Here is a 6,822-nt window from a genome sequence, read left to right as displayed (position 1 = left end):
TCCCAAATAGGTCATTATTCGGCAAGAATAATCTATTGTAATGACCCATACGCCTACCCTGCCCTAAATTTTCTTCAGGGAGGTTGTACTGGGGTGAATACGTGTCCCCCAAAATTCATGTCACTCAGAACGTGGCCTTATTTGGAAGTAGGGTCTTTGCAGAGATGATTAGTTAAGTTAAACTGAGGTCATGCCCAGTTGAGGCAGAGCCTAATCCAGTGACTGGTGTCCTTATGAGAAGAGAAAACAGAGACACGCACAGGGGAGAAGATGGCCACGCAACACGACGGAGGCAGAGGCTGCAGAGACACGGCTGCCGCCCGGGAATGCGGAGAATGGCCAGCCACCCCTGGAAACCAGGAGAGAGGCCAGGAGGGCTCCACCCCAGCACCTCCGGACGGAGTGTGGTTCTGCCCATGCCTTGATTTTGGACTTCTGGGTTCCAAACTGTAAAAGAATAAATTCCGGTTTGTTTGAAGCCACCAAGTTTGTGGACACGAAGACAGAGGCCTTCCTGGATGGCCCTCACTGAGGCTTGCCAGTTGCCCAGCACACACCCATGCCCAGGACCACAGACCCTGGTGCTAAATGCTCCTCCCTCCATGTCTAGATTCCACTAGCTCGTGACCCTGTGAGGGCGTGGGCCCGGCACACAGGGCCACGTGATAATGTGGCCGTCACATTGCCAGACTGCCCCTCTGCCTGCATTCTGCCCCCCCGGGCTCACCAGCCTCCTCTTCTGTCCCCTGGCCAGCTTCAGCTGGTGACTCCTCTCCCCAGGGAGCAAGGGGAACAAGGACTAAGTCTCACTTTCCAGCCTAATGGGCTAATCTCACTCCCTTTTTTCTCTTTTCAAATGTTGTCTGGATCACTTCTGTAGGAAGTCACCTGGGCTCAGCACGGTTTCTGGTATCAAAATGAGAGGCCTGACAGTTGGCCCTGTTTCATGGCTGGGAGCGCACCCAGGAACGACCTGGGATGGGGAGGGGGGTCTCACCTTTTCCCCACCCACCTGCAGAGTCCTTAATCCACCTATCATTTTTAGGCCTCCTGAGTAATTATTCTATTTATTTTATTTTATTTTATTTTGAGATGGGGTTTTGCTCTTGTCGCCCAGGCTGGAGTGCAGTAGCGTGATCTCAGCTCACTGCAACCTCTGCCTCTCGGGTTCAAGTGATTCTCCTGCCTCAGCCTCCTGAGTAGCTGGGATTACAGGCGCCCACCACCAACATTTCTACTAAGTTTGTATTTTTAGTAGAGACGGGGTTTCTCCATGTTGATCAGGCTGGTCTCAAACTCCCGACCTCAGGTGATCCTCCCGCCTCGGCCTCCCAAAGTGCTGGGATTACAGGCGTGAGCCACCGCGCCCAGCTCCATTGTTGGCTTTGCCTCCACCATGAGACCATCAACATTAAAAGAGATAATTGGCCACAGGTATCCAACAAAGTGCCCGACGTCCTGGACAGAGCGAGCTCAGGTTCATGGGCTTCTGACTGTAGGAGAAGGAGGGTCAGAGCCGCCAATCGGAACACACCAGCTCTGCTTTCAGGTTCAGGAAATGACCCTAAACACAGAAGGCGCTCTGGGCACAAAGCCTCTTCTCCGGGCATTACCCGTAACAGGGACGACCGTGAATAACCCAGTGTCCGAGTTGGTTCAGTTATGGTGGCAGCCAATGCAGTATCACGTGGCCTTCGGAAATGTGTGAATGAAGTTTTGTAATAATGGGGGAGACGTTTAGGTTTAAAGTTAGGTGGGGGCCGGGCATGGTGGCTCACGCCTGTAATCCCAGCATTTTGGGAGGCCAAGGCGGGCGGATCACAAGGTCAGGAGTTTGAGACCAGCCTGACCAACATGGTGAAACCCCGTCTCTACGAAAACACAAAAATTAGCCGGGCGAGGTGGCGGGCGCCTGTAGTCCCAGCTACTCGGGTGACTGAGGCAGGAGAATCGCGTGAACCCGGGAGGCGGAGCTTGCAGTGAGCCGAGATCGCACCACTGCACTCCAGCCTGGGCGACAGAGAGAGACTCCGTCTCAAAATAAATAATAAATAAAATAAATAAATAAATAAATAAAGGTAGGTGGTAACGAGGAGGCCAAACTATATCTAGGATACGACAGATTTAAACTATGGCTATGAGCTGTGTTTGAGGAAAAAGCCAGAAATCTCTCAACGCATTAGTGGGGTTGTTCTAGGGTGGTGAGACATTGATAATGTTTTTCTTCTCTCTACTTTTAAGTATTTTCATATCTCTATGGAGAGTGTGCATTGCTTTACAATGGAAAAAAAACCAGTAAACTTTATTTTAAAAGATGGCTTTTGGCCTGGGTTGGGCTTTCTGTCAGAACCCCACGTTGGAGAGCTTTGTGGGCCCACCCTGTCTGGGAAGATGGCCCACCCCCATTCAGTCCCCACGGTGGCCACATGTGCGTGTTCGCTGTGGCAGAGGTTCAGCCTGGGATCAGCGATCTCACTGGGAGCCAGGAGTGTGCAAAGGCAACCAGAGGGACGTGGACGCTCGGCAGCAAGACAGAGAAGGCGCCGGAAACCCGGGCTCCGGGACGCACCTGCCGCTCGCCGGCTGTGCCAACGAGGGCCTCCCTTCCCCCTGGGCCCACGCCTCCCCCACAGTAGAATGAGGACTTTGGACGACATGGTCACCGGGGTCTCTTCCAGTTTTGAAATCATGTTAAGATCCTCTTATTCTTTCAAGCTTTACAAAGGGAAGCCCCATCGAAGGACACAGGTGGCAAATCCGGGGACTGGACGCTGGCTCACCGACTTCACGTTCTCACCGACTTCGTGTTCTCGCTGACTTCCTGGCCTGGGCTTTCTTCTCCTGAAGCCTGGGTGAATGGAATGGGTTTGGATCCCTGGGCCTCCAGGCCCTCCTGTGCCCCGGGGTGGCCCTGCTTCACAGGGATACCCTCAAGAAGACGTTGCGTGTGTAGGCATCGTGTGCCCCTCCACCCCAGGGGTAAAATGCGACGGGACATGAGCTAATTGGCGTGAGAATGGTTGGCACTTTCAGAGAAAGGAGAAACCCAATCCCAAGAGAACGACACTGGCTTTTGTGTGGCCCTAGTACCAGGGCCCCTGTTTTCACTGTGGCCTCGGATAGGGACCACACACAGCAGGTGCCAGGGCCCCCAGCCCACCCGCCTCCCTACTGAACTGTGGAATACAGAGCTGCGGAGGAGAGCAGGTTTTGGAGTCGTGCTGACCTGGGTCTGAATCCCAGCTCGGAGGGCCAGCTCCCACATCTGTACACGGGCATCCTGTTTTAAGCGAGTGTCTCGGGTCGGGTCCTCCCGGAAGCAAATGCTGAGCCGGTGGAAGGAATGTGGAGGCTATAAGGGAGTGGCACCTGCGTAAGGAGAAGGAGGCCGCGTCAGGCGGGAGGACGTGGCACCTGTGTAAGGAGGAGGCCAGGCCGGGCAGGTGGACGTGGCACCTGTTTAAGGAGAAGGAGGCCGGGCTGGGCAGGAGGACGTGGCACCTGTGTAAGGAGAAGGAGGCCGGGCCGGGCAGGAGGACATGGCACCTGTGTAAGGAGGAGGCCAGGCCAGGCGGGAGGACGTGGCACAGCTGACACAGCCACAAAGCTCCTGCTCATGGGACGCTCTGAGGGGCAGACTGCCTGTTGGAGGAGTCTTGTGGGGTGGAAACGTTGAGGTCACTGTGATGCCACTTTGCTTAGTCATTGGCCATAGGGTCATCTGGAGAAGAGCATGAGCTCAGCATAAAAGCCAAGGCCCAGCCTGCAGGGGCCAGCAGCTGGGGGATGTCCACTAACCACTGTCCTTGCAGCTGGACAGCGAGGCCCCTCTGAAAGGCCGTCTCCACCTGCCACTGGGAAATGGCCCGGAGCGGAGGATGTTGTGGGCGCTCAGCCCAGGTGATGCCCTTCTTTTGCTTTGGAGCTCAAATTCCAGCTCTGTGACTTAGTGTGTGGTCCGGAAAGCTGTGATTGTGGGGTTAGCACTCTCCAGTTTCACCAATGGCCCGACCTGGCCCGTGACTCGGAGATGATAGGCGCACGTGCTCCTCTCCTGGCGCCTCAGCGGGCTCACACGAGAGGTGGGGCAGCGCGTTGCACTTCATGGGACCATGGGGACAGGCTCAGGGCCTGGGTCACTGACTAGAGAATCCACACGCCTTTTTAGTCCAGACTGAGTAGGCACATCAGACTTAACATCCAGCTTCCTGCTCGAGCTCAGCCTGGTTGTCCTAAGTTTGGCAAGACTGAAGTTTATTCACAGCACGAGGCGTAAATGATATAAAGGCAAGCAATTTTAGGGGACCCAAAAAACTAGGGACTCCTACTTAGGGAGCTTAGAAGGGGAATCTCTCTTGGAGATCTTGACTTGGCTGCCTCAAACCCAGCTGTCTATTCAAGGCAAGTCTGGGAGAATCTCATGATCTTATCCTCGCTCCAATTTACTCACACCTCACATCCACACTCAGCTCTTCCTGCCCCCCAGGGAACATTAACTTACACCTGACTTCAGACTCCTGCCCCTGTGCAAACCCAGCAGCATGCAGGCCTAGGAGGTTTTTCAGCCACAAGGAACTAGAGAAGCCACTCATTTTGTCCCCTCTCATTCACCCCATTCTGTCCCCATCAGATGCCTTGGGAGGGGAGAAGGAAGGACAAACGGGTGTCCCATGATCCAACCCAGATGAAGAGAGAGTCATTTATCACAGAGACCTAGACGCATCCTAACCCTGGAAAATGGGCACGTTGAGGGGAACTGGAAAGCAGAAGGGAAACGGGTGTGGGCAGGGAAGAGGTGAACAGGAGTGCGCATGCCCGGTTCTCCAGGATCTCACATTCCTAATCAGAATCCTGTAAAACTCAAAGGGGATGCAGGAAAGACCTGGGCCTGGAAATTCACTTCCAGACTCCTCCTGTATCCTGGCTTTCCTCATCTGTGTCTCCCTCCAGGGATGATGCCTGGATGGAAGGAGGAGCCACATTCCTCCACAGGGGTCCTAACAACAGGTGTCCTAACAACAGGCGTCCTAACAACAGGCATCCTAACAACAGGCGTCCTAACAACAGGCATCCTAACAACAGGGGTCCTAACAACAGGGGTCCTAACAACAGGCGTCCTAACAACAGGGGTCCTAACAACAGGTGTCCTAACAACAGGCATCCTAACACTCCCACAGCCCCTCAGCATCTACAGCCTCACTCCCACCCTACAACCTTTCAGATAGGTGTCATTAGCCCCATTTTACAGATGAGCGAGGAAAACAGCTCAAAGGGGCTGTGACTTTGTGACGACTCGGTGGCAGAGCTGGGATCGAGCCCGGGTTTGTAACACCCTCCTGGAGTCCTGGCCATCACAGCAGCCTCCAGAGAGAAGGCCTGTGGCCTTCCTGGCATTGGAAAGTGGTCAGCTACCTGTGTTCGGTCAGCAAGATGCCCACCTCTTAGTTTGGTCTCACCTGGATGCTTCTTTCTCCTCTAGAGATGGAAAACTGTGGTCCCGAAAGCGTCACTAAACACAACCTGAGGAAAGGCAATGGGGGAACCCACAAGCAAGAGCTGACAGAGAAAAATGACCACGGCAGGGCGCGGTGGCTCACGCCTGTACTCCCAGCACTTCGGGAGGCCGGGGCAGGTGGATCACCTGAGGTCAGGAGTTTGAGACCAGCCTGACCAACATGGTGAAACCTCGTCCCTACTAAAAATACAAAAAAAAAAAAAAAAAAAAGTAGCCAGGCATGGTGGTGGGCACCCGTAAATCCCAGCTACTCGGGAGGCTGAGGTGGGGGAATTGCTTGAACCTGGGAGGCGGAGCTTGCAGTGAGCCAAGATGGTGCCACCGCACTCCAACCTGGGTGACAGAACGAGACTCCGTGTAAAAAAAAAAAAAAAAAAGCAAAATGATCACAAAGGCCAAGCTGGGCCTTGGTGTCTGCAAATTCCCTCCAGTAGTGCCCTCCTGGTGCCCTGCCCAGGCACCCACAGGATGCTCCACATCCCTCTTTACCTTTATGACTTTCTTACCTCCAGGAAAGAGCAGGATCAGCTCATCCATCCAGAGCTGGAAGGACTGTTTGGCACCACACCACTTGCCCGCGGTATCCTGGGCGTGCAGGCTTTGGCCTTGGGCCATGAACGGACTTTCAGCTTCTAGAAGCAAGTGGTCACAGGGCCTCCATGACCCTCAGAGACGGCACCACGGCGTCCGCTGCCTAATCCTCGCTGGACGAGGCTGGCTCTGCTCGGGAAGGCAGAAACCCCGATTCCTCGTCCTGGGCCCCTGCTCTGGACGTCTGAGTGTCGGCAGTCCCTGCTCTGGGACCAGTCACTCCACAGACACCCCACGTTCAGGATTCACGTCTTGAGGAACCAGAAGCAGAGATGCACACTGTGGCGAAGAGGTGAGCGGAGGTATCCCCGTTTGCCTTTGCAGAGAGCTACACCAACTGCCCTCTTCACCTTCACAACCCTGCTTGGGGTCCCGGTCCCTCTTCACTTGTGCCTGTGAGTTCCAAGAGCTGGAACTGGGGTGAGCGGAGCCCCCGGGTCGCCAGGAGCAGCTCCACCTCCTCATAGGTTACAGCTGCATTGCTCCCTCCTACCCAGGTTCCGCCTTCAACCCACTGCCCATGCCAGCTCCCTCGGGCCAGTCTCCCACACTGTCCCAGGCTCCCTGCACCGCAGCTCTGGCTCTCTGCCCTGGAAAAAAGAAGTTCACCATTTGGTGAGGGTCTGCCACGCGCCTGCCCTGAGGGTCTGCCACGCGTCTGGGGTCTGCCATGCGTCTGGGGTCTGCCACGCGCCTGCCCTGGGGTCTGCCACGTG

This window comes from Colobus angolensis, unplaced genomic scaffold (genome assembly GCF_000951035.1).
Source record: "Colobus angolensis palliatus isolate OR3802 unplaced genomic scaffold, Cang.pa_1.0 Scaffold54, whole genome shotgun sequence".
Taxonomy (NCBI): domain Eukaryota; kingdom Metazoa; phylum Chordata; class Mammalia; order Primates; family Cercopithecidae; genus Colobus; species Colobus angolensis.
Note: the sequence above shows the minus strand (reverse complement) of the source record.